Source organism: Cebus imitator, unplaced genomic scaffold (assembly GCF_001604975.1).
Source record: "Cebus imitator isolate Cc_AM_T3 unplaced genomic scaffold, Cebus_imitator-1.0 Scaffold135, whole genome shotgun sequence".
Taxonomy (NCBI): Eukaryota; Metazoa; Chordata; class Mammalia; order Primates; family Cebidae; genus Cebus; species Cebus imitator.
In genome coordinates, this window is record NW_016107450.1 from 1,297,618 (window position 1) to 1,325,189 (window position 27,572).

Below are 27,572 nucleotides of genomic sequence, written 5' to 3' on the forward strand. Positions count from 1 at the left end.
AAAAAAAAAAAAAAAAAAAAAAAAAGACTCAAGAGACTCAATTGTGGGTGAATAGAGAAATGAATAGATAAGTGTTATTTTCTTAACATAGCAAATTGTTAATAATGGCATCTAAGTGATGGGTGTACGGGTGTTAATTGTAAAATCATTTTACTTTATGTTTGAATTTTTTATATTAATAACAACAAATATTTAGTCTCTGGTAGAATGAAATATAAAGTAAACAAGAGAAAATATCCAGAGGCCAGAGACCCTGTCTGAGGGTATGTACAGTCATCAAGACCTCCTCTTCTTGTTCTAAACCAATGAAAGCCTCAGCTGGGCAAGTGCTGCTGGGCTGTGGCTGCCCCTACTGCAGTGCCACGTCTGTGGTCCTGGGGCATAGGAGTGGCATGACAAGAGGCAGAGGGGAGGACAAAGTGAAGACTCACTGGGTCATGCTCCCAGATGCTACAATTTGATTCCTGTGCTGTCTCATTTCTCCTGGCCTCTGTCTGCCTTCCCTACGTGCAGAAGCCCTGGAAGAGCTGGCCTGCCCTGGACATGGGCCCCTGCTCTGGGCCTGTCTTGCCGACACCCATTTCAGCTCTGATCTCAATATCTGGTCCTCAGAAGCCCTATCCTGGCCTCTGATGCTGACAGTGACTTCTCAGAATAGCTCCGCTTTACTAGTCTATTACAGTTCCTGCTGGGTTTACCCTCTTCAGATGTATTTATAATTTTACTAGAAATTATACACTCCCTCTTCAGATGTATTTATAATTTTACTAGAAATCTAGCAGATGTTTCTTTCCTTTTCAATTTTAATCCTGAAAATATGTTTCAAAGTTTTTAAAAGTCTTTTGTAAAACACAAAACATTTCCCACAATCCCTTCATCCTAACCCTCTGTTTTTCTGTCTGAAGTAGTTAGTTACTGGTTGAGGTCACTGTCTTTGGACAGGCATGGGTTGGAATCCCAGCTCTGACACTTGCTAGCTACGTGAGTGTGGGCCAGTTCCACAATTTCTCTGTGCTTCATTTTCCTAATCTATAAGGTGACAATGCCTGCTTAATGTTATTTTGAAAATGAGAAAATAATATAGCTCTTCATGATGTCTAGCACAAAGTACATTCTCAACTAATGGAAGCTACTATTATCCTCACTGTCATTATATTTCCCTATTATCCTTCAGCCCTTGTTTATAGACATCCACATTTCTATATAATTGAAAGAATGGTTTACTTACGTTAGAATTCTTTTTTTTTTAAGATGGAGCCTCATTCTGTCACCCAGGCTGAAGTGCAGTGGCGTGATCTTGGCTCACTGCAGCTTCCACCTCCCAGGCTCAAGCGATTCTCCTGCCTCAGCCTCCTGAGTAGCTGGAATTACAGGTGCATAGTATCACACCAGCTAATGTTTGTATTTTTAGTAGAGATGGGGTTTTGCCATGTTGGCCAGGCTGGTTTCGAACTCTTGAACTCAAGTGACCCATCCACCTCGGCCTTCCAAAGTGCTGGGATTACAGGCATGAGCTACAGTGCCTGGCCCATATAGAATGTTTGACACTGGGAGGCACTGGCTGTCTGACGGCTAAGTGCTAGAGTAGCATTACCAACCTCTCAGGAACTTATTTATATGAGTCAAGCTCATAGAAGGCTGAAATATAAACCCAAATGTCAATTTGTTGGTTTACTGAGAGAAACATATCTGTCTCTATTGTACAATAAAAAGAGAGAAAGAGAAATATAGATCAAAGGGTCTAAGGTCTAAGATCTCTTAGCCATTTTCCAGGAGAAGGGCTTTCCTGATTTATATATAGAGAGATGGGTTGGTTTAACATAAGGCTGATTGGTTGATTTGCAGTTTAAGAGAGAAAAATTTTTTTTCTACAACAATCGTGCTGGGAGATTAATGAACAATAGGATGCTTATCAGCTTTTGTAGTCATTCCATGTTTTGTAGTTGGAAGTTACTTTCCTGTGAGATTAAACAGCAAGTCTGAAATAAAGATTCTTAAAAGTATTTTTTGAAATCTTGAATATCTTTAGAATCATCTTTTTTTTTTGAAACAGGTTCTCACCCTGTTGCCCAGGCTGGAGTGCAGTGGTGATCATGTCTCACTGCCGCCTCAGCCTCCTGAGCTCAGGGGATCCTCTTGCCTCAGCCTTCAGAATAGCTGGGACTGAAGTTGTGTGCTACCACACTCAACTAATTTTTAAAATTTTTGTAGAGATGGGTCCTCGCCATTTTGCCTGGTCTCCAACTACTGGCTCAAGTGATCTTCCCGCCGTGGCCTCCCAAAGTGCTGAGATTATAAGCATGAGCCACTGCAATTGGCCCTAGAAGCTTCTCAATACTTCTCAACAACACAATATTTTTAAAAGTTGTATTTATTTAAATGTATTATTCTAAATCTATCATTTACTATGAGGGTAGTATAGGCACATGATTAAAAAATTGAAAGTATAAATGGCATAGCAATGATAGGTCTCCTTTCTACCTGTGTCCCACAGTCATCCACAAACAGGCTATATTACAGTTAAACACATCCTCTTGCCCAGCTGTCTAGACTCTGGGTCCTTGTGCTTCTGAGGACACCGAAATGTAAATGTCTTCAATGTGCCTTATCTCACTGAGAAGGGGACTGACTAGCCCAGTACTCTGAATTGTCACAATACCCATGTCAACAAGATGATTTCCTCTGAAGCCTTCCAATTAAATGCCATTGTGCCTTATGGCCTATATTTTCATTTAGTTTTAGTGAAGGCTGAAAGATTTTAAGTTTATAACATCTGTTTCCACACGCTGATATCAGACGCAACATGTGACTTTCATTTTGAAGTGATCAAAGAGAGGAATCAGCTTCCATTTTACTGGTGCTAGGTCAAGTTCCTCATACAGAAGGTGTATTGATTAAAATATGCTGATTTTGCTGGGCACGGTCCTAGCACTTTGGGAGTCTGAGGTCAGGAGTTCGAGACCAGCCTGGCCAACATGGCAAAACTCCGTCTCTACTAAAAATACAAAAACATTAGCCAGGCATATTGGCGGGCACCTGTAATCCCAGCTACTCAGGGGTTGAGGCAGCAGAATCGTTTGAATCCTGGGGGCGGAGGTTGCAGTGATTGCACCACTGCACTCCAGCCTTGGCAACAGAGTGAGACTCTATCTCAAAAAAAAAAAAAAAATTTGCTGATTTTATATTCTGTTTCTTAGAGAGAAATCTTATCTATTCTTTTTTATTAGGGGTACAACCTAGTTAATTCCAAGTACTTCTTACACTATTATTTTTTATTTTGAACATATTATGAATATTTATTCAAGTATATTTTTAATGATGGGATGTCATAAACTCTGGTCTATTGTAGGGGAGACCATCTGAGACAAGACAGAAGTGGCAGGCTGTGTTTTCCAAAGACGGCCACCACATTGTCTCCCTTCCCACATGCTGCTTTACAATGTGACCTTGCCATGCCCCGCCATCAAGAGGTAGAGCCTTTCACTTAGAATCTGAGCTGGCCTATGAGTCAGTTACTAGTAACTAGTAGAATGCAGCAGAAATGGTACTGTGTAATTTCCAAGGCTAAGTCAAAACACACCCTTTATCTTCCCCCTGGCTTTCTTGGGCCTCCCCTTGAGTGAGCTCTGACAAGAGCCTTGAGATCTCTGTGCTGGAGAGGCCACATGTAGACACTTCTGATGACAATCACAGATGTGTCTAGTCTTCTAGCCATCCCCACTATGGCACCAGGCATATTAATGAAACAGTCTCACACTTTTCAGACTAGCCCATCTGCCAGCTGAGTACTGTAGCCAGGGAGCGGAGAAGTGACCCAGCCGTGCCCTGCTGAAATTCTTTGCCCACAGAATCCATACGATGTAATAAAATGGATGTTTTAATCCTCTGAACTTTGACTTTGTCTCACAGCAATAGTAACTGGAACAAGGAGCTTGGGGAACATTACAATGTTAAGAAACATTCAGCTAATATAGTATCATCTATATGTTGGGCACTATGCAAGATTCTGGGGATTACAGCAAATAGTCAGATGAGACCTGCATTTAATGCAAGTCAACTTGCAGAAAAGCTAAATACAGTCAAACAATGTTATAGGTGCTGTGGTAGAAATATATATGAAATAATATTAGTGGGCATAAAGTAGGAATGAGAAACAATTTAAGTCACTCAGTATTCTAGAAGTTTTGCTACCTACTCTTTTTTCCCTTTTCTTTTCTTTCCTTCTCTCCTCATCTCTTCAATCCTCTCGTCTTCCTCTTGGCCTTTCCCTTTCCCTGACAAAGTCTTACTTTGTTACCCAGGCCTGAGTTCAGTAGTGTGATCTCAGCTTACTGCAACCTCTGCTTCCCCGGTTCAAGTGATTCTTCTGCCTCAGCCTCTCGAGTAGCTGGGGTTACAGGTACCCACCACCATGTCTGGCTAATTTTTGTATTTTTAGTAGAGGTGGGTTTCACCATGGTGGCCAGACTGATCTTGAACTCTTGACCTCAAGTGTGACCCACCCGCCTCAGCCTCCCAAAGTGATGAGATTGCAGGCATGAGCCACCGCACCCGGCTGCTACCTACTACTTCTCCTGGTCGCCAGCTTCCGGCAAGAAAATGTTGACTAGAGATAGGAATAGAAGACTTCCCTGCCTCATTTCTAGTCTCACAGTAAAAGCTTTAAATACTGTAGAGGGTGAGGTTTTTGTTTTTATTTTATGTATACTATATCAAAATAAGGAAATTCCCTTCTATTTCTTAATATATTTAATCTTGAATGGGTAATTGTCAAATGGCTTTTCTATATTTATATGCATGAATTACATTGATTTTCAATATTAAATCACCTTCACAATCCCAGAATAAATCTGATTTGGTAATGACATACTTTTAATATGTTGCTGGAATTGATCTGCCAACATTTTAAGATTTTTAATATCTATGTTTATGAGAGAGATTAGACTGATTTTTCCTACCTTATAAGTAATGTTCTTGTAGTTTTTCATCTCCACACTGTGTTGGCATCATAAGATGAGTTGGAAAGTATTCCTCTTTATTATTATTATACAGGAAACTTGGTGCAAAATGACATAATTTCTTCCTTTAATAATTGAAAAATTTACTAGTGAAGCCAGCTGGGCCTGGATATTTAATTTTGAGAGTGTTTCTAAGTAAAAAAATTAATTTCTTTGTTAGGAATAGAAATATTCAGATTTTTTATTTCCTCTTGTGTCAGTTTGCTAGGCTGTGCTTTTCAGAAACTTTGGCCACTGCATTTAAAATTTCAAATGTGCTTGCATCAAGTACTTATAATATCATATTTTTTTAATGTCTACTGAATCTGTAATGATCCCCTTTTTATTTCAGATTTGGTAATTAGTCTTTTTCTTTTCTTGATTACATTGCTAAAGGTTATTAAAGAATATTTAGTTTTCTTGATTTTCTCTATTTTGCATTTGTTTTCTATTTAATCTATTCTCTTATTATTATTGTCTTCTATTTTCTTTAGGTTTACTTTGTTGTGCTTTCATATTCTTAAAGTTAAAAAATTAGATTATTGGTTGTTTTCACCCTTTGTTTCTAATATTTGCATTTTAGGCTCTAATAATATCTCAATAATAGCGCCATCTGGCTACAGAAATTATCTCAATCTGGCTATAGAAATTAGCCAGGCATGGTGGCACACTCCTGTAATCCCAGCTACTCAGGAGGCTGATGTGGGAAGGTCACTTGAGCCCAGGAGGTAGAGGTTGCAGTGAGCTAAGATTGTACCACTGCATCCCAGCCTGGGTGACACAATGAGACACGTCTCAGAAAATAATTTTAATTCAGTTTCTTCCTGGTTCAATCTTTGGAGGCTATATGTTTCCTGAAACCTATCCATGTCCTAGTTTGTGCACATAGAGATGTTCATAGTAGTCTCTGAGGACCTACTATCTATGGTATCAGTTGTAATGTCACCTTTGCCATTTCTGATTGTACTTATTTGGATCTTAAATTAATCTTCTTGATTAATTTAGCTAGCAGTCTTTCAATCTTTATGCTTTCAAATAACCAACTTTCTTTTTCAAAGGTTCTTTTTTTTGTCTCAATTTCATTTCATACTGTTCTGGTCTTAGTTATTTCTTTTCTTCTGCTAGGTTTGCATTTAGTTTGTTCTTGTTTTTCTAGTTCTTTTAGGTGCAACATTAGGTTGTTAATTTGTGATCTTTCTATCTTTTTTATGTAGGCATCTAGCACCATAAACTTTCCTCATAACCCTGCTGTTGCTATATCCCAAAGGTTTTGGTATGTTGTGTCTCTATTTTCATTTGCTTCAAGGAATCGCTTGATTTCTGCCTTAATTTCATTGTTTCCCCAGAAGTCATTCAGGAGCAAGTTGTTTAGTTTCCATGTATTTGTGTGGTTTTGAGAGCTCCTCTTGGCATTAACTTCTAATTTTATTCCACTGCAGTCCAAGAAGACGTTTCAGATGATTTCAATCTTATTGAATTTATTGAGATTTGCTTTATGGTGAAACATATGGTCAATCTTAGAGAATGTTCTATGTGCAGATGAGAAGAATTTATATTCTTTGATCATTGGGTCGATAATTCTATAGATATCTATTTCTTAGGTTTATTTGGTCAAATGCTGAATTCAAGTCCAGAGTTTGTTAGTTTTCTGCCTTGATTGATGATCTTCTAATGCTGTCAGTGGAGTGTTAAAGTCCTCCACTATTATATGGCTCTCTTTTCTTAGGTCTAGTAGTATGTGTTTTATTCTGGCTGCTCTGATATTGGGTGCATACATATTTAGGATAGTTAAATCTCCTTGGGCCAGGCTCAGTGGCTCACGTCTGTAATCCCAGCACTTTGGGTGGCTAATGCAGAAGGATAGCTTGAGCCCAGGAGCTTGAGACCAGCCTAGACAATATAGTGAGACCTCACCTTTACAAATAATTTTTAAACATTTTCTGGGCATGTTGTCCTGTGCCTGTGGTCTCAGCTACCCAGGAGGCTTAGGTTGGAAGATCATTTGAGCCTGGGAAGTTAAGGCTGCAGTGAACTGTGATTCTGCCACTGCACTCCAGCCTTGGCATCAGAGACTCCATTTCAAATAAAAAATATTTTTTTTGCATTGAACCCTTTATTATTACATAATGCCCTTCTTTTTTTTTTAACTATTGTTGGTTTAAAGTCTGTTTTATCTGATGCAGGAATATAAATTTTTGTTCTTTTTTGTTTTCTATTTGCATGATAAAACTGTCACCATCCCTTTACTTTGAGCCTATGGATGTAATTACATGTAAGATGAGTCTCTTAAAGGTAGCAGAAGATTGTATCTTATTATTTTTTTTTTTTGAGTTTGTCACTCTATATCTTTTAAGTGGAGCATTTAGGGCATTTATGCTCTAGATTAATACTGATATGTGAGGTTTTATTCCTGTCATAGTGTAGATGGCTAGTTGCTTTGTAGTCTTAATTGTGCAATTGCTTTATAAGGCCTGTGGGCTTCGTAATTATGTGTGCTTTTATGGTAGCAAGTATAATTTATTTGTTTCCATGTTTAGAACTTCTTTGAGCATTTCATACAGGACTGATCTGGTAGTGACAAATTTTCTTAGTGTTTGCTTGCCTGGAAAAGACTTCATTTCTTCTTCATTTATGAATCTTAGTTTGGTGGAATATGAAATTCTTGGCTGGCATTTTTTTTAAAGAAGGCTAAAAATTTGCTCCCAATCTCCTCTGGCTTGTAAGGTTTCTGCTGAGAAGTCTGCCATTGGTCTGATGGGACTTCATTTTTATGTCATTTGGCCCTTTTCTCTAGCTGTCTTTAGGAGTTTTTCTTTTGTATCGACTTTGGATAGTCTGATGACTACATGACTTGGGGATGGTCATCTTGAATAGTATTTTACAGATGCTCTCTGAATTTCTTGTATCCAGATGTTGATCTCTCTAGCAAGATTAGGGAATTTTTCCTGAATTATTTCCTCAACTATGTTCTCCAAGTTGCTTTTTCTTTTCTCTCTCACGAATACCATTAAGTTATAGGTTGAGTCACTTTATACAATCCCATATTTCTCAAAGGTGTTGTCTTTTAAAAAATATACATTTTAAAATTTTTGTCTGACTGGGTTAATTTGAAAGACTGGTCTTCAAGTTTTGAAATTCTTTTTTCTGCTTTGTCTAGTCTATTGCTCTAGCTTCAAACTGTATTTTTGAAATTTCTATAATAACCTTTTCAATTACAGACTTTTTTTTCTTAATATAGCTATCTGGTCTGTCATAATTGGAATAATTTTTTCTGGTTTTTATATATTGGGTTTAAATTTTGTCTTGGATCTTGTTGAATTTCCTTGTAATCCATATTTTGAATTCTTTGTCTGTCATGTCAGACATTTCAGTCTGGTGAGGATTCATTGCTAGAGAACTAGTGTGATCCGTTGAAGGTATTAAAACACTCTGGCTTTTTATACAGCTGGAATTCTTGCACAGATTCCTTCTCACCTGAAGAAGCTGCCACTTCTTTGAATTTGCTATCATTTGTTTGGGATTTAAAGTTTTTAAATTATTTCTTCCCTTCAGGGTATGACTATGGTGTATGTCGTATATGATGTACGTTGTATATGTATGATTGTTTGCTTTGCTTCTGGTTGTTTTCAGGGATCCAAGGCTCTATATGTGTTTCTTTCTCAGATGCTCCTTGCTGTAGCAATGTATTAGAGGTAAGGGCTGACACACTATTTCCCGCAGGTTTGAGGGTCCAGAGGTCTCAGGAGGCTTATTTCATGGATTAGCACAGAGCCCTTGTGATAGCAGACTTTTTTGTTTGGTGGTGCAGTTCAGGCAGCAGTCCAGTAGATGACACTTAAGAGTAATAGCTAGCAGGAAGGCTGGTGCTGAGTGGAAGCCCCTGTTCTGACAAGAGTGGTAAGAAGAGATGATGATGGGGTGCATTGAGGACTCTGGGGAAGGATGAGGGATGCACCAGCTCTTTATCCCAAGGTGGCAGCAACACGATCTGCTTTCCTATTATGACATTGTCACAAGGTTCATGACCTGTTTATAAAGGCTTTGTCCTTTGGTTCCCAGCCACAATATGGCCAGGGGTCACGATTACGTTTCTTTGAGGGCTACTACTAATATGGGGGCTTAGGGCAGAGCCTCTTCCTCCAGCCCAGGGCACACAACTCTGCAGTCTGTCCTCTGTTGTTGGGGTGCTGCTGCTTTTTATAGAGAAGGGGAGTTGGGCTTCATTCTTCATGGAAGTCCAGGCAGGTGTGGGCTCACTTTCAGCACGGGTGGAGCCACTGTGAAAAATGTGGAAATTGCTTTCTTTGAGTGCATGTTCACTGTCTCCAGCAGGAAGAAACACTGCTGTATCCACAACAATGTAAGGAAGTAGAGGCAGAAGATGACTGCCTCTCCACATCTGTTGCTGGACTTTGGTATTGCCACCTTCGTGGTTGGTGCTGCGCTCACATTTCCTTTTTTCAAAGGGGCTTTGGTGAGCTGCACTCCTTCTTTCCTTAGGAACAGTTGACACCAAAGGTTAGGTGTCCAGGTGTCCCATAACTCCTCAGGGCCCTGCCATGCTTGCCAAAGTCAGAGCAGGTTGTGGGGTATGTTTATGAGGAATCTGGTGGTGTGGTGGCTTAAGGGTGTAAAATCCCCAGGTGGGGCAGTGGCACCACCAGTATAGCACCCACCATCTCAGTTTTGGTCTGAGGGAAGTGTGAACACACCAGAGTGGGCTGGACACCTGGTTCTGTCCTTGGGAAATCCTCAAACTGCCACTGAGAGTGTTGCCTTGGGTCATGAGGGCAGAGGGGCTCCCCAACAGTTTAGCAGTCAGCAGAATATCAGAGGAGTGGGGGGAACAGAGAAGCACTCCCACCTACTCTTTCCACGTGGCTTTGAGCTTCTTAGGTGTCAATTCTCATAGACATGTGAACCCAACTTTTACTTCTTCAGTCTCATATTGCTGGAAGCTCTGTTGTATTCTCTTTCTGTTATTAGCTGTCTTCCATCCATCTTCTTAGTCTCTCATCCACTCTTTAATATTTAACAAATAGGAGAAAGTCCTGATCCAATTGTCAGGTTCAAAGCAGTAATTTTCCTTCTTTCTAGGATCTTGATCCTTCATATCCTGGATGCCTCTTCAATGCTTATGGCTTCATGAATATTTTTTAATATAGCTTTTTTTCCTTATCTGATTGTGTAGCTGCAAGTTACTCCATTATAACCACAGTTAATTTAATTTTAAATGTAGAAAAATTCCACATATAGGTATTGATTGACTTACGACCTATGCAACTTAAGACCATTCGACTTTACGACCACAATCGCTAGCCACGACTGCTCTGCGTCTGGCAGCGCAAACATTGCCCAGCTGGGCGTACGACAGTGCGGACCAGCTTCCGGCAGCACTACCATCTCCACGTGCACTATTTCAACTGTTATCCCACACTCGGTACAGCGATTTGTGTTTTGTGTCTTGGATATTTTTCATCAAACCCCTCCCAAGATGGCTACCAAGAGGAAATTGTCTTTGTGTACGCCTCAGCCTGCCAAGAAGGAAAGAAAGGCCATCGATCTCGACACGAAAATGAAGGTAATTAAGCAGTACGAAGGAGGAAAGAAAGTGAATGTGATCGCACGTGATACGAAGTTATCACACTCGACTGTGTCAACGATTTTGAAAGATAAAGAAAGAATTCGTGAAGCTGTGAAAGGTTCTGCACCCATGTAATCAACAGTTATAACAAAGCAATGAAGCGGGCCCATCCATGAAATGGAGAAATTGCTGTATATTTGGATGGAAGATCAAATTCAAAAACAGACACCATTAAGTCTTTTTACTGTGCAGATAAAGGCGAGAAGCCTATTTCAGACTCTGAAGGAGCGTGCAGGAGAAGATAACAGTCAAGAATTTGTAGCAAGCACTGGCTGGTTCCAGAGATTCAAGAAAAGATTCCAAATGCATAGTGTTCGAGTGACTGGAGAAGCAGCGAGTGCGGATGAGGAAGGAGCACATAAGCTTGTTGATAGTCTGGATGAATTACTTACAGATGAGGGATATCTAGCAGAACAGATTTTCAATGTTGATGAAACTGGATTATTTTGGAAACGATGCCAGCACGCACTTATATTCACAAAGAGGCCAAAAGCATGCCGGGATTTAAAGCATTTAAGGATAGGCTAACTCTGCTGCTTGGCGGGAACATCGCAGGGTTTAAGCTGAAGCCATTCTTAATTTATCACTCAGACAACCCGCCTGCGTTCAAGAATGTTAACAAGCACACACTGCCCGTCTACGTTCGTTCTCAACGTAAAGCATGGATGACACAAGGATTGTTTGAAGACTGGTTTATGAACTGTTTTATTCCTCAAGTTCGAGAATATTGTTTGGAGAAAGATATTCCTTTCAAGATTTTATTGCTACTCGATAATGCGCCTGGACACCAACCACATCTAGGTGATCTCCATCTAGGTGTAAAATTTGTTTTTCTTCCACCAAACACGACTCCACTCATGCAGCCCATGGACCAATGTTCGATTGCTACATTAAAGGCCAACTATCTCCGAACCACCTTCGCTCAAGCAATATCTGCTATAGATGATGACTCAGAACTAACATTGCAAGATTTTTGAAAACACTACATTTTGATGTGTATCAAGAATATCTCTACCGCCTGGGAGGCTGTGACGACAAAGTGCATGAATGGCATCTGGAAAAATTGTGTTAAGCACTATGTTAATGATTTTGACGGATTTGACAGTGAACATGAACTTGAAACGATTTGGGAAAAAATAGTAAAACTTGCTAAAGACCTTTCTTTGGAGTGTGATAAGGAAGGTGTCGAAGAGTTGCTAGACAAAGAATCCGGAGAACTTACAAATGAAGAGCTAATCGAACTGGAAGAAGAAAGAGTGGCAGAAGAAGAAAGAAGAGAAGCAGAGAAGGAAGAGGAGGAGCCAGAAAGAAAGTGGACCACTAAGGGATTATCAGACGGTTTATCTTTACTGAATAAACTCCTTATACATTTCGAAGCAATGGACCCAAACATCGAACAATTTGTGAGGATTGAACGGAGGGCGCACAAAGTGTTCTGTCCGTATTGTGAAATTTATGAAGAAAAAAAAGAAACATACAATTCAGACAAAGCTCACTATGTTTATGAAAAAACCAACTCCGGTAACCCCAACTGCTGCCTCAGATGACAACATCAATGATCTGCAGCCAAGCACCAGCGGCCAATAAAATGTTTCATACATGTTTATATATTTTGATATGTTTTGCAATTGGGAAAATGTTTCCTATGGTATTTTTTACACCTGTATTTTGTGCTTTTTGTATGCACCTGCATTTTGTAATTTTGTATGTTTTGCAAATATTAAACCAGTTGTACTGGTAATGCAGTGTTTTATTTAAACCTGACAAATGTAAAAATAAGAAACAAAATGGTGTAGAGATGATACAAATGACATAAAATGAACAAAGAAAATTATGATATATAATAATGAAAGAAAATTATGATAAAATATGACTTAAAGATTTTTATAACATCATTTCACAGTACTGTACATATAGCCTACTCAACTTATGACCAAACCGTGTTACAACCAGTCTGTCGGAACCAATCATGGTCATAAGTCGAGCACTAGCTGTACATGACTCATATGTTCCCTCATAAAGCCATCTATTAGTTCTGTCTTACAATAAAACCTCAAACATATATACAGAAATCTTAGGTTCTCAGGTTACCAGAATATACTTGGATATAACCAAAGAGGTTCAAATAACTAGACTCTCTTTAAATGTTATCTAAGATGGTAAGTCTTAATAATACAGTTCTAAAAATGGCTCTCATGGTTTTAGGGCAAATTATTTTAAAAAATCGATAAGAAGTAAAATTTTATCGATGAAAATTAATCTTCTCACTTTACAGAGCAGTAAGTGAAAGAAAGAGAATCAGCCCAGTGTCTGACACATGTGTGCCTAAAAATGTTTATAAAATAAATAAAAGAAAATGGGTCGGAGCTGATAAGCTTGTAAAGGGGATTCTGATGCTGAAAAATTATAATGCTTGAGTTCTGCCAAAATAAAAAAAGAAACTGATATGGACTGTGAAGATGATGATTCTTTTGAGTGAAAGAACAAGCTACTTTGATCTTTCATACAATGAAAACTTTTACAGAAAAGTGATCATATTACTCTACACAAAAGGTCACACAACTGAAATTTCTCTCTCTACTTTTATGAGAAAAAAAAAATGGCAAGATAGCAACCAGATGGCAAGAGAAACAGGTTTAACAAACTTCAGATTAGCACTTAAATAACTCAGAATATAGATTCAACTGCTTTAACAGACCTAAAATAACATACTTTCAGCTATATAGATCAGGAATCAGCAAACCATGGTTTTGGGAAGAAATCTGGCTCACTACCTGTTTTTGTAAATAAATTTTTATTGGAATATAGCCGCACCCATTACTTTATGAATTGTCTGTAGCTGTTGTAGAGTTATAGTTTGTTAGACAGAGATTGTGTGTCCTGCCAAGCCTGAAATATTTACCATCTGACTTTTATAGAAAAAAGTTCCAACCCCTGGTATAGCCATTTCTCTTTCATGTAAACATATGAGCAGTTATAGTGGCTCTGCTTTGTGAAGTCCTCAGAGTCCCAGGATCTTTCTATGTTGTCACTTGACCTTCCATAAGATATTGCTCTGTCTTGATAGTTCAGGCTCACCATGAGGTCTGCATGAGGTTCCAGTCAATCTATGTTTACAGTATAATAAGCAAAATGATCTTCTAGTTAAAAAAAAATTAAACTAAGTTCAAGATATCCTGTTTTTAAGGTAGAAAAGCAACATATTTTTAAAAATACTTCCATTTGCAATTCTCTGTGCCTGAAGGGAAAACTTGATCTTATACACCTCTCCTTCCGCGTATCATGGGTAAAGGAAGTGATGCAGCATAAAAGCTCTATGGGAAAATGGAGAAGTCTGTTCTTTGGAGTCAGACAGAGATCAAGCTGAATCTCTCAACTTTGTCCCTAATGAAGCCAATTTTTCTTTTTTTTTTTTGAGACGGAGTTTCTCTCTTGTTGCCCAGGCTGGAGTTCAATGGTGTGATCTCGGCTCATTGCAATCTCTGCCAAGCAATTCTCCTGCCTCAGCCTCCCAAGTACTTGGATTACAGGCATGTGCCATGACACCCAGCTAATTTTGTATTTTCAGTAGAGATGAGGTTTCACCATGTTGGTCAGTCTGGTCTCAAACTCCTAATCTCAGGTGATCCACTCATGTTGGCCTCCCAAAGGGCTGGGATCACAGGTGTGAGCCACCAAGCCCAGCCGAAGGCAAATTTTTTAACCCCTCTGTGCTTCAGTTTCTTTATCTCTAAAAATTGGTTGCTGAGTGAGATAGTTTAGATATTTGCCCCACCTAAATTTCATGCTGAAATTTAATCCACAGTATTGGAGGTGGTTAGATAATGGGGGTGGATTTCTCATGAATGGTTTAGCACCACCCATTTGGTGCAGTGACTTCTCACAAGATCTGGCTGTTTGAAAGTGTGGCACCTTGCCTTCTCTCTCTTGTGCCTGCTTTCATCATGTGATGTGCCTGCTTCCCCTCTGCTTTCTGCCTCTGCCATGATTGTAAGTTTCCTGAGGCCTCCCCAGATTGTAAGTTTTCTGAGGGAGCTGGCATCTGCTCCCTTCTTAGCAGATGCCAGCATCATGCTTCTTTCTGTAAAGCCTACAGAACCATGAGGCAATTAAACCTCTTTTCTTTATAAATTACCCAGTCTCAGGTATTTCTTTAAAGCAATGCGAGAACAGACTAATACACTGAGTAAGTAATTTTGAAGAGTAAATCAGATGTATATGCTGTGCTGGTAGGTTCTCTATAGCTGTTGGCTTCTTTCTGTTTCATGAGGTTTTTACTTGTGCCAATAGAAACTTGATACTTGGAAATGTTAAGCAGACTGAAACCTCATTGTTTCCCATCCATAGAGACATACCAGCCCTGCACATATTTATATATTTATTATAACAACTTTGTGTGAATATCATTTATGTATAAATAATTTGTGAAGAGTCTAACTGGGAAGTATATCTTTCTGCAGACACTAACACTCAGGAAGCCTATGATCATTCTTGGGTAGTAGGGAATTTGTATTGAAGAGCATCTTTGTATACTCTACTTGAAAAGCTTTTAATTAATGCCTTAAACTACAGTACATAATATAGTGTGACAGACTTCTTTTCTGTTAACAAGAAGTTACTCAGTAATTCATTTCCTAGTCCTCTTACTGAAAATCATGATAAACTAATGTGGTTTTAATGAGGCTGTAATATGCTTTTCCAGGGGAATTCTGCAGTGCTTTAACAATTATCATACCATGACTTTAAGTCACTATTGCCTCAAGAATGAGTATAGCTTGATACCAAAGGAGATGTTATGTTCAGGGCCAGGAATGGGAGGTCTCAAACATGTTATACATAGTTGCTGTGGAATATAAAGATTAAATTGATGAATGCTTAGAACAAAGACAAATCTGAGATTCTGGCATGTGAGATGAAACAATGGTTTCCCCTCCCTGAAAACTACTGTTGACTAAGGAAGAAGTAACACAAAGAAAAACATTAATACTTTCAGCACTAATTACCTTAAATGTAGTAACTAACCTATGTCAGGTGCTTAATGATATTTCTCTGTTCTTTGGGTTCCTTTGTTAATCTTAATGGGACTAATTTTGTTTTGATGTTAATTGTCCTTTAATAGTTTGTTTAAGTGCACAAGATGTCTCTAGGTTTTTTTTTTGAAAAAAGGAGACAATTCATTCTAAGCAGAAAGCCAAGCAAACAAATGCATATGATTCATTTTCCCTGAAAACATCTGAGCATTGTTCTATATATGACTACCTAGACTATTCTTCAATGAGCTAAGTATTTTTCTTATACACACATTGCAAAATTTAGCCACAAGCAGGGTAAGTGGCCACCAACATTGATTCAATTTGATAAACATTATTTAAGCATCTATTCAGTGAAGACAGAACAAGACGCAACACATGATGAGGATATAAAGATAGATAAATGTTTCTGTGATCTCATAGTATGATAGAGAAGACAAATGCATACAAAAATTGTATTGATATATGGGCACCTATGAAAATATAATAACTTTCACTTCAATTATGCTTTAATGTTTCATGATATGATTTGGCTCTGTGTCCCTACCCAAATCTCATCTTGAATTATAATCCTCACATGTTAAGAAGAAACCTCATGGGAGGTAATTAGATCATGGGGGAGGGGTTTCCCCTATGCTGTTCTCATGATAGTTCTCATGAAATCTGATGCTTTAAAAGTGTTTGGCAGTTCCCCTGCCCACCCCCAATCCACCCACTGCTGCCATGTAAGATGTGCCTTGCTTCCCTTTCACCTTTTGCCACGATTGTAAGTTTCCTGAGGCCTCCACAGCCATGCCAAACTGTGAGTCAATTAAACCTCTTTTCTTCATAAATTTCCCAGTCTCCAGTAGTATCTTTATAGCAGTGTGAGAACGAACTAATACAGTTTACAAAGGACTTTTATGTTACATATGTTACATTCTTATTCATTTAGATCCCACAAAAATCCATGAAGTATATCATTTTTATCTCAGTTTTACAGAAGAGGACATTGTGGTTCAGACTACCCTAAGATTATATAACAAACAAGAAGGAGAGTCAGGCTCCAAGTCTTTCACTTGGTTCTCCGTATTATTCTGCTTTTTGTTTATAACATGAAAGGACAGGGCATTAGTGAATTCTCTTTAAGTAATGCTATGGACTGAATTTTTTGTCTCTCCAAAATTCATGTGTTAAAGCCCTAATTCCCAACGTGATGGTATTTTGAAGTGGGACTTCTGGGACCCACTGGACCCTTTGGGAGATAATTCAGTTTATCTCCATGACAGTAGAGCCCCATGATAGGATTAGTGCCCTTTTCTTAAAAAAAAAAAAAAGAAGAAGAAGAAGAAGAAACCAGAGCCCTCTCTCTTCATCATGTGAGGGCACAGCAAGAGGGTGGCCATCTATGAACTAGGAAGAGGGTCCTCAGCAGGTGCCTAACCTGTCAACACTTTGATCTTTGATTTCCCAATATCAAAGATTATGAGAATAAAGTCCTGTTATTCTTCAAGCCATACAATCTATGGTATTATGTTACAGCAGCCCAAACTCGGTAAAGCAAATGTTAAGTCCAATAACGTATGCATTTGTCCTGCCAGGGAAGGCTGACCGGCTTATGTCACATCCAAATCATTTTACTGGCTTCTCAAGCCCTGGATGAAGTACAAGTTCCTGGGCCTAGTAGATGTGGCCCTCCATCACTGGTGGTTTTTGCTGGAAACTTTGGCTTTATGTTTGCCATTCTCATCCTTGTCCTCCCACGATACATTGGCATTTGTAGTTCCTCATAGTTTCTCTAATTTGCCCCAAATTGTCTTCTCTGCCTGGAAGGTACTTTTTCCATTTAACCAGACAACTGCCTAACATCTTTAAGACTTGGCTATTCTACTTCGTATTGGAAGCTTTTCAGACTCTACTAGAATCAGTGAGGATTTCATCCCCCATGTATACATCATATGCTAATCGTATTTTCCTCATTTTGGTATAATCATGTTTATGAGCCTCTTTCCTTGATTAAAGTGTAAGTCAAATGAGGACAGGAACTAGGTTTTATTTTTCTCTGGTACCTCTCACATAGAAGGTGCTGAGGGCTGTACAAATGACCAGGTTCATTAAAAACATAATCACCCCTGAAGTGAGGCTCAGGACAATATACAGCAGACCATTATAGGTCTTCTATATTTTAAGGGTTGCAACCAGTAGATTAAGAGAAGTTGCTCGCTGATTATATCAGTCCATTTGCCATGCCCCTTAGTCTATACTGGAGGATGTAGTAAAGACAGAATATAGTAAAATCATCCTAGTAAAGAGGAGGCAACCAAATGGACATAGCCTGAAATGTTAAAAATAAGCAAATTATATATTTTTATTAAAAGAGAATAGTAATATCATAAAAAGTTTAAATCAAAAATGCTTTATTTCTAGAAGCAGATAATTAGAGGTAGATGAAACACACAATTGTCTAGGTCAGTCCTAATGTGTAATTATTACACACACACACACACTGCTGAATTTGACTACTAATGCAAACAAGGCGAATAAGAGTAACATAGTAATCCTATTACTACATTTTTCTATTCCAACAGTTATCCTTCCTCTCTCCTAGATGGCCAGTTAGAACATTTTCCTTTTATTTTTTTGCTACTTCATTGAGAAAAGGGGTGTTGTACTGATAGTAGCACCCAGGACCCTGACTCCCCTGTTCAGGAATGGGGGTTGATTGGGTCACCAGGCAACCCAAAGAGAACCTCTCAGGCCATCTGGCTGACCATATTTTTCGTCTTTTCCCAAACTTACCATGACCCAAGCTAAACTTCATTTCTCCCCAGTTCCCAACCTGTTCCTCCTGCAATCACCCCTATCTCAGTAAACAACAATTCTATCTTTTTAGTTGTTCAGATCAAAAACCTTGCGGTTATTCTTGACTTGCCATTTTTCTTATATCCTACATCCAAACCATTGAAACTCCTGTAAACTCTGCATTGAAAATCATCTGACCACTCTCCTCATCTTTACTGCCGCTACCCTGGTCTAAGCCACTATCGTCCTTCCTTAGATTTGTACACTAGTTTCCCAACTCATCTCACAGTTTTGCCTCTATAGCCTATTCACCACCCAGAAGCTGAAGGGGTCCTTTAAAACAAGTCAGACCATGTCCTGCCTCAGCTCAAAATATTCCAAAGGTTTTCATTTCACTTGGTTAAAATAAAAAATGTACAGGGTTTCTACATGACGTCCTGCCCCTGCCTCATTGTGTTCATTCTGTCTCAGCCATGTGGGCATTTTCCTTGTTCTATCATAAGGCACACTGATAGACTCCTGCCCCATGGTTTTCCTTCCTGCTCTTCTCTAGGCCAGGAAGGCTCTTCCCATAGACATATGCTTGGCCCATTCTTTTGCTTCGGGTTTCTGTTCAAGGGTCTCTGATGAGAGAGGTGTCCTGTGCATAGTCTACTAAGTTCCAGCCCTCTTTCCCTGCATTTCCTATCACTCTATTTTATATAGTTAAAATAAGGGATAATCAAAGTATGATTTCACAAATCACATGGAGTATTGCCATACAAAAATATTTTGTTTCTTTTTGTATCACTTAAAGAAGGGAAGAATAATGAGAACAAATCTAGAGGGAACACACTTGATAGATGATGTATCTTGACCACAGTGTATTCCAACTTTGTTAGAGTCCAGTTATTAAAGTCTAGTTGCTCAATTAGGACAGAAGCAAGCCTCTGTGGTAAGTAAAGTCTAGATGAAATTTGAGGCATACGGTCATAGGAGAGGTTCTCAGGAGAGGTGACTTGATCAACACAGTAGAGATCCATGAAGGCAACTGAGGTCTCTCCATGCTAGAGGGCAGTGCTAGCGTTAGCCGAGGAGGCGTTAAAGCTCAAAGGCTGATTAAGCATGGCCTTGTCACAGTGTGAGCCAGCAATCTTAAAGAAGCAACTGCCAGAGTGCATACTGCCACAACCTGCGCATTCAATGTCTGCCAAGCTCTTGAGTTTATATGTATTTTGGAGTCCACAGTTAAGGTCAGTAACTCATGGATGAGGTCTGATAAGGTGTGCCATAACATTCTCAAGGAGAAGGAGAGTACACTTCAAGTTCTTATCATGGCAAAACATGTCACTCATGTAGCAAACTGTGTAAGTGTTTGGAACAATTTCAAAGCTTATCTAGTTGTATTTTTCTTCACAGCTTTTATTACCACCTGATCTGTCATATATACAGTATATATTTGTTATTACATTTATTACTAACTCTTTTACCTCTAAAACAAAATTAATGTCTGAGTGGACAGAAACTTACTATTTTACCCTGAAGTACCTGGAGGAACTAAAATGGTGCCTGGCACATGGTAGGCACTCAGTATATATGTGTTGATTGAATGAATGAATGAACATATTACTTACCGTATTGCAAAAGTTGAAAAGATTAATATTACTTCATAATGGTGAGGATATGGAGAACTAGTATTGTACTCAGTTGGAGGATGAATTATTTTAGATGGCTAATTGACACTTGGAAATATCCATCAAAATAAAACATAAACATTCCCTTTGCTCCAGCAACTCGATTTCTAGGAGTTTCCGCCATAACAGTATTAGCTCACAAAGAAATTTGGCCAAAAACAGTTACAGAAGTATTTTTTTCAAGAATAAAATAAATCAAAACAATCTCAAAGCCCATCAATAGGGAATTAGTTAAATAGATTTTGTTGTATTGGAAAACAGCTTAGAAAGCAAACAAGGCAGATCTCCATGTTAATGCTGCCTGGGATCTGGTGTTGAGGAAAAAAATAGTAGGTTGTAGAAGTATATGAATAGAATGGTCCTTCTTATTTTGTCAAAGAAAACATTACATAGATTTACATGTACCCATGCTTACACACAATAGATGGTACCTCGTAGGATGTCATCAGATTGCAATGGTGATTATCTCTCAGGGGCATGGGAGAGTGATTTTGATTCCTGATTTGAGCACTTCTCAGCTATTTGAGTTTCTTCATCATTATTTTAAATGATGAAAATTAAGCATTTTTACTTTATTTAAAAATTATTTTTCAATGTCAAGTTTTTCAGAAAGCATAAAAGAACAAAAAAGATCAATATGAGGACTTGGTTTGAATATTGGCTCTGTAACTTACTAGCTATGTGACCCTTAGCAATCAATTTAATCTCTCTAGAAATGAAATCCATTACTTGACAAGGAGGCAGGCAGCATATGACTCCCACCTGGCTGTACAATAGGGAACATTTTTGGACACTCACTAAGGAAGAGTACATAACCGGATAGATGAGATTTTGGAGAGAATGTTAGCATAACGCTGTTTCATGTCATTTAATATTGACATTAATGGACTCCATAAAGCTTCTTCCCTTTTTACCCAGGATGTGAACCAGACATCTTTAAGGTTGCAGCAGTTAATTTTATCTATTCAAGCTCCCCAATCAATGCTTTTACTTGTAAAATATTTATGCTTAGGTTGCTGAAAAGCTTTCTCCACAGTCAGGTCCCTGAGGCATTCTAATACCACTTTTTAGAGTTAAGTGCTGAGACCTTGGACGCTTGATGTTAGAAACGATAAATAATAATGACTACAGCACTTGGCAAATATAAAGCGCGAGGCAAAGTTGTAGAAAGAGTTCTCAAGCATGCAGAACAAACAAGAGAACCAATATAACCCTCCCAGCTTCTGATCCTAAAAATGAGAAGTTCAGGCAGCCCCCTGGCACCAAGCAGCCTGAAAGTGCCCCAGCCCAGAAGTTAAAAATTAGAAGTAAAAACAGCAGCTGTAATTTTGAATGTTGGACAGTCACCTTGCAAGCATTCTGTAGATCAATTGTCATTGCTTATTAGGGTATGTTTCCTTTTCTTTTCAGCCTCTGTCTCCCTGTTTCCATTCGCACTCACCAACGTCACCCTGCTCAAACCCTGTTTACCCTCAGAATCAACTGCTGAGCTCTCCCTCTCAAGGTCCTCACTGGTATCCATTTTCCATGTACTCCAGAAGATTCAACTTTCCACACTAATTTCAACATCTCCATCTTCTGCTTAAATGTTTCCTAATAGATGCAGAATGAAGTTTAACTTTTTAAAATTGGTACTCAAAGCTTCTTCTTATTTGGATTCCCACATTTTGTCACAAGAGAAAGAGTAGAGTACATGACGTTAGGAGACCTGGGTTCAAGTTTAAACTATGATTAGCTGGTATGGATTTCTTGACCTCTTTTAGCTTCAGTTGTCTCATTTGTAAAAGGAGACTAATAGTAATGCCTATGTCTCAATGTTGTTGTGAGGACCAAATGAATCCATGCTTGTGAAAACTCTAAGCAGGAGGCACTGTAAAATATAATAGTACTAACATTTGTTGAGTACTTGTATGAATCCAAACCTCATAGCAACCTAGAAGACTTATTACCGTTTGCATTTTATAAACAACTGAGGTACACTTGGGTTAAATAAGGCATCCTGGTTGCACAGTCAGACAGTGGTACAGCTGGAAGTCACATCCAGGCAGTGTGGCCCAGAGCCCATGCTCTCACCACTCTGCAACATTTCCACTGGACATGATGACTGCCCTGTCCTAACAAAGAGATATTCATTCAGGCCCCCGTGCCAGTTCTCTATTCTCAATCTTTTGGAGCACACACACTCATTAGAGGGATCTATTAATAATTCCTCTGTTTTCCAGCATTTAACTGGATAGATAGTGCTCAGTGAATAGTTCTTGAATAAGTGATTATCTAATTTTGTATTTTTCAACCGTACCCATTTATAAGAATCACCCTGGGCACTTGTTAAAAATACACATTTCTTGCACATTAAAACCACAATGAGGTATCGCCCTTCTCACCTCTTAAAATGGCTGTAATTAAAAAGACTGAAGATAATAAATGTTGGCAAGGATGTGGAGAAAAGGAAACCCTTGTACACTGTTGGAGAGAGTACAAATTAGCAAAGCAACTAGGGGAAGCAGTATAGAGTTTCCTCAAAACACTCAAACTGAAACCACCACGTAATCCAGCAATTCCACCTCTGGGTACATATTTAAAGGATATGGAAGCAGTTTGTCGAAGAGATATCTGCACTCCCATGTTTGTTACAGCACTAGTCACAATCACCAAGATTTAAAATCAACCTAAGTGTTTATCAGGGGATGAATGAATGAAGAAAATGTGGGATACATACACAATTGAATGCTATTTGGCCTTAAAAAAAAGAAATCTTGTCATTTGCAACAACATAAAGAACATCAGTGAAATAAGCCAGGCACAGAAATTCTGTATGATCTCATTTTGATGGGAATCTAAAAAAGCTGAACTTATACAAGCTGAGAGTGAAATCGCAGTCACTAGATGCTGGGGGCTCAGGGCAACTGAGGGGATGTGGATCAAAAAGTACAGAACTTCAGGTAGAGAGGATGACCAAGTTCAAGAGATCTACTGTACAGCGTGGTGACTATAGTTACTGATATGTTCTGTCTACTTGGAAATTGCTAACTGATTAGATTTTAAGTGTTTTCACCACAAAAAAAATGATAAATGTGTGAGGTAATGCATAGGTTAATTAGCTTGACTTAGCCATTCCACAATGTATACATATACCAAAATACCAATCAGTAGACTATATATATATATATATATATATATATATATTTGTCATTTTTAGAAAAATAAAAATATGCATTTCTGTGCACAATGCAAGACTGGCTGAATTGGTAACTCTGGAGGTCGGTGGAGCTAGATAAATCTATGGTAATATAAGCTCTTCAGATAATTATTTAATTAATTTATTTTTATTATACTTTAAGTTCTGGGATACATGTGCAGAATGTGCACATTTGTTACATAGGTGTGCAGGTGCCGTGGTGGTTTGCTGCACCCATCAATCCGTCATCTACGTTATGTATTTCTCCTAATGCTATTCCTCCCCTAGCCCCCTACTCCCCTACAGGACCCTGTGTGTGTTTCCCTCCCTGTGTCCATGTGTTCTCATTGTTCAACTCCCACTTATGAGTGAGAACATGCCGTGTTTGGTTTTCTGTTCTTGTGTTAGTTTGCTGAGAATGATGGTTTCCAGCTTCATCCATGTCCCTGCAAAGGACATGAGCTCATCCTTTTTATGGCTGCATAGTATTCCATGGTGTATATGTGCAAAATTTTCTTTATCCAGTCTATCACTGATGAGCATTTGGGTTGGTCCCAAGTCTTTGCTATTGTGAACAGTGCTGCAATAAACATACGTGCATGTGTCTTTACAGTAGAATGATTTATAATCCTTTGGGTATATACCCAGTAATGGGACTGCTGGGACAAACAGTATTTCTGGTTCTAGATTCTTGAGTCGCCACACTGTCTTCCACAATGGCTGAACTAATTTACACTCCCACCAACAATGTGAAAGCATTCCTATTTCTTCACGTCCTCTCCAGCATCTGTTGTTTCCTGACTTTTTAATGATCGCCATTCTAACAGGCATGAGATGGTATCTCTTTATGGTTTTGATTTGCATTTCTCTAATGACCAGTGATGATGAGCTTTTTTCCATATGTTTGTTGGCTGCATAAATGTCTTCTTTTGAGAATTGTCTGTTCACATACTTTGCCAGCTTTTTGATGGGGTTGTTTGGGTTTTTTTTGTAAATTTGTTTAAGTTCTTTGTAGATTCTGGATATTAGCCCTTTGTCAGATGGATGGATTGCAAAAATTTTCTTCCATTCTCTAGGTTGCCTGTTCACTCTGATGATAGTTTCTTTTGCTGTGCAGAAGCTCTTTAGTTTAATTAGATCCCATTTGTCTATTTTGGCTTTTATTGCCATTGCTTTTGATGTTTTAGTCATGAAGTCTTTGCCCATGCCTATGTTCTGAATGGTATTGCCTAGGTTTTCTTCCATGGTTTTTATAGTTTTAGGTCTTACATTTAAGTCTTTAATCCATATTGAGTTAACTTTTGTATAAGGTGTAAGGAAGGAATCCAGTTTCAGTTTTCTGCATATGGCTAGCCAGTTTTCCCAACACCATTTATTAAATAGGGAATCCTATGCTCGCTTTGGCAGCACATATGCTAAAATTGGGACGATACAGAGAAGATTAGCATGGCTCCTGTGCAAGGATGACATGCAAATTCATGAAGTGTTCCATATTTTTAGACTTTGTTGTTGTACAGTTTAAAGATATGGACTCCATTTATGCAAAAAGAGATGCTTTTACTGACTCTGCTATCAGTGGTAAAGTGAATGGTGAACACAAAGAGAAGGACCTGGAGCCCTGGGATGCAGGTGAACTCACAGTCAATGAGGAACTTGAGGCTTTGGAAAATGATGTATCTAATGGATGGGATCCCAATATGTTTCGATATAATGAAGAAAATTATGGTGTAGTGTCTACGTATGATAGCAGTTTATCTTTGTATATGATACTCTTAGAAAGAGATAACTCAGAAGAATTTTTAAAACAGGAAGCAAGGACAAACCAGTTAGCCGAAGAAATTGAGTCAAGTGCCCAGTACAAAGCTTGAGTGGCCCTGGAAAATGATGATAGGAGTGAGGAAGAAAAATACACAGCAGAGAAGTTTAGAGAAATTCCAGTGAACATGAGGGGCACAGTATAAACACTAGGGAAAATAAATATATTCCTCCTGGACAAAGAAATAGAGAAGTCATATCCTGGGGAAGTCAGAGACAGAATTCACTGCATATGGGCCAGACAGGATCGGGCTCCATGCCATCAAGATCCACTTCTCATACTTCAGATTTCAACCTGAATTCTGGTTCAAACCAAAGAGTAGTTAATGGAGGGCCTCCAAGGATGTCCCCAGAGGCCCAGTGACATCCTCGAAATCACAGAGTTTCTGCTGGGAGGGGTTCCAGATCCAGTGGCCTAGAATTTGTCTCCCACAATCCACCCAGTGAAGCAGCTACTCCCCCAGTAGCAAGGACCAGCCCCTCAGGGGGAACATGGTGTTCAGCGGTCAGTGGGGTTCCAAAATTATCCCCTAAAACTCACAGACCCAGGCCTCCTAGACAGAACAGTATTGGAAATACCCCCAGTGGACCAGTTTTTGCTCTCCTCAAGCTGGTGTTATTCTAACTGAAGCTGTTGCCATGTCTATTCCAGCTGCATCTCCTACACCTGCTAGTCCTGCATTGAACAGAGCTGTTACCCCTTAATAATATTTATTAAGAAAATATTAAGCCTAATGAAGCATTACCTAGCTTCTCAAAAGCTGAAAATAAAGGTATATAACCAATTGTTTCTGAACATAGAAAACAGACTGATGATTTAAAGAAATTTAATAATGATTTTAGGTTACAGCCAAGTTCTACTTCTGAATCTATGGATCAATTAAACAAAAATAGAGAGGGAGAAAAATCAAGAGACTTGATCAAAGACAAAATTGAACCAAATGCTAAGGATTCTTGGAGGTTGGGGAGGGATAACGTGGGGAGAAATGCCAGATATAGGTGACGGAAGGATGGAGGTAGCAAACCACACTGTCATGTATGTACCTAGGCAACAATCCTGCATGATCTGCATATGTACCCTAAAACAATATATAATATAAAGTACAATATATAATAAAAATATATAATAAAAAAAATAGCAGCAGCAATTGTACCAGTGGCAGCAGCAAGCCAAATAGCCCCAGCATTTCCCCTTCAATACTTAGTAACACGGAGCATAAGAGGGGACCTGAGGTCACTTCCCAAGGGGTTCAGACTTCCAGTCTGACATATAAACAAGAGAAAGATGAGAAGGAGAGAAGAAAGACGCAGCTGAGCAAGTTAGAAAATCAACCTTGAATCCCAACGCAAAGTTCAACCCACATTCCTTCCCTCAGCCAAAGTCTTCTACTACCCCAACTTCACCTCAGCCTCAAGCACAACCTAGCCCATCTATGGTGGGTCATCAACAGCCAACTTCAGTTTATACTCAGCCCATTTGTTTTGCACAAAATATGATGTATCTTGTCCCAGTGAGCCCAGACATGCAACTTTTATACCCAATATCCATGATGTCCATGCCAGTGAATCAAGCCAAGACATACAGAACAAGTAAAATTAAATACCTAGAGTTGGATTGCTGAGGTATGTACCAAATATGCCCCAACAGCAGCAAAACCAGCATCATCAGAGTGCCATGACGCACCCAGCATCAGCAGCAGGCCCACCGATTGCAGCCACCCCACCAGCTTACACCACGCAATATGTTGCCTACAGTCCTCAGCAGTTACCAAATCAGCCCCTTGTTCAGCAGGTGCTACATTATCAGTCTCAGCATTCTCATGTCTATAGTTGTGTAATACAGGGCAATGCTAGAATGATGGCACCACCAACACACGCCTAGCCTGGTTTAGTATCTTCTTCAACAACTCAGTACAGGGCTCATGAGCAGACGCATGCATGTATGTTTCTACGGGCTCCCTTGCTCAGCAGTATGCGCACCCTAATGCTACCCTGCACCCACAGCCTTCAGCTACCCCCACTGGACAGCAGCAAAGCCAACATGGTGGAAGTCATCCTGCACCCAGTCCTATTTAGCACCATCAGCACCAGGCCACCATCAGCACCAGGCTCTCCATCTGGCCAGTCGTCCACAGCAGCAGTCCCCAGCCATTTACCATGCAGGGCTTGTGCCAGCCCCACCCTCCATGACACCTACCTCCAACATGCAGTTGCCACAGAATAGTTTCCCAGCAGCACAACAGACTGTCTTTATGATCCATCCTTCTCATGTTCAGCCGGCGTATACCAATCCACCCCACATGGTCCACGTACCTCAGGTAAACCAGCTTTAGCCAACTTTCTGTGAAGGCGAAGTAGAATATGAAGGTTATTGGTAAGTAGCCAGACGCTTTCCCAGCTAGGAAACCTTGTGTGTTATGCCATTTGCCTGTCTCCCTTTCCACTCAAATACAT

At 39.2% G+C, this 27,572-nt stretch overlaps 1 non-coding gene and 1 pseudogene across 1 annotated transcript; both read left to right on the forward strand.

The window, feature by feature from the left end:
• Positions 1-27,572, forward strand: part of LOC108313234 — a 140,431-nt pseudogene that overhangs the window by 107,852 nt on the left and 5,007 nt on the right.
• On the forward strand, positions 24,695-24,801 carry LOC119473148. The gene has a single exon (XR_005202345.1). It is a non-coding gene; the product is annotated as a U6 spliceosomal RNA (small nuclear RNA).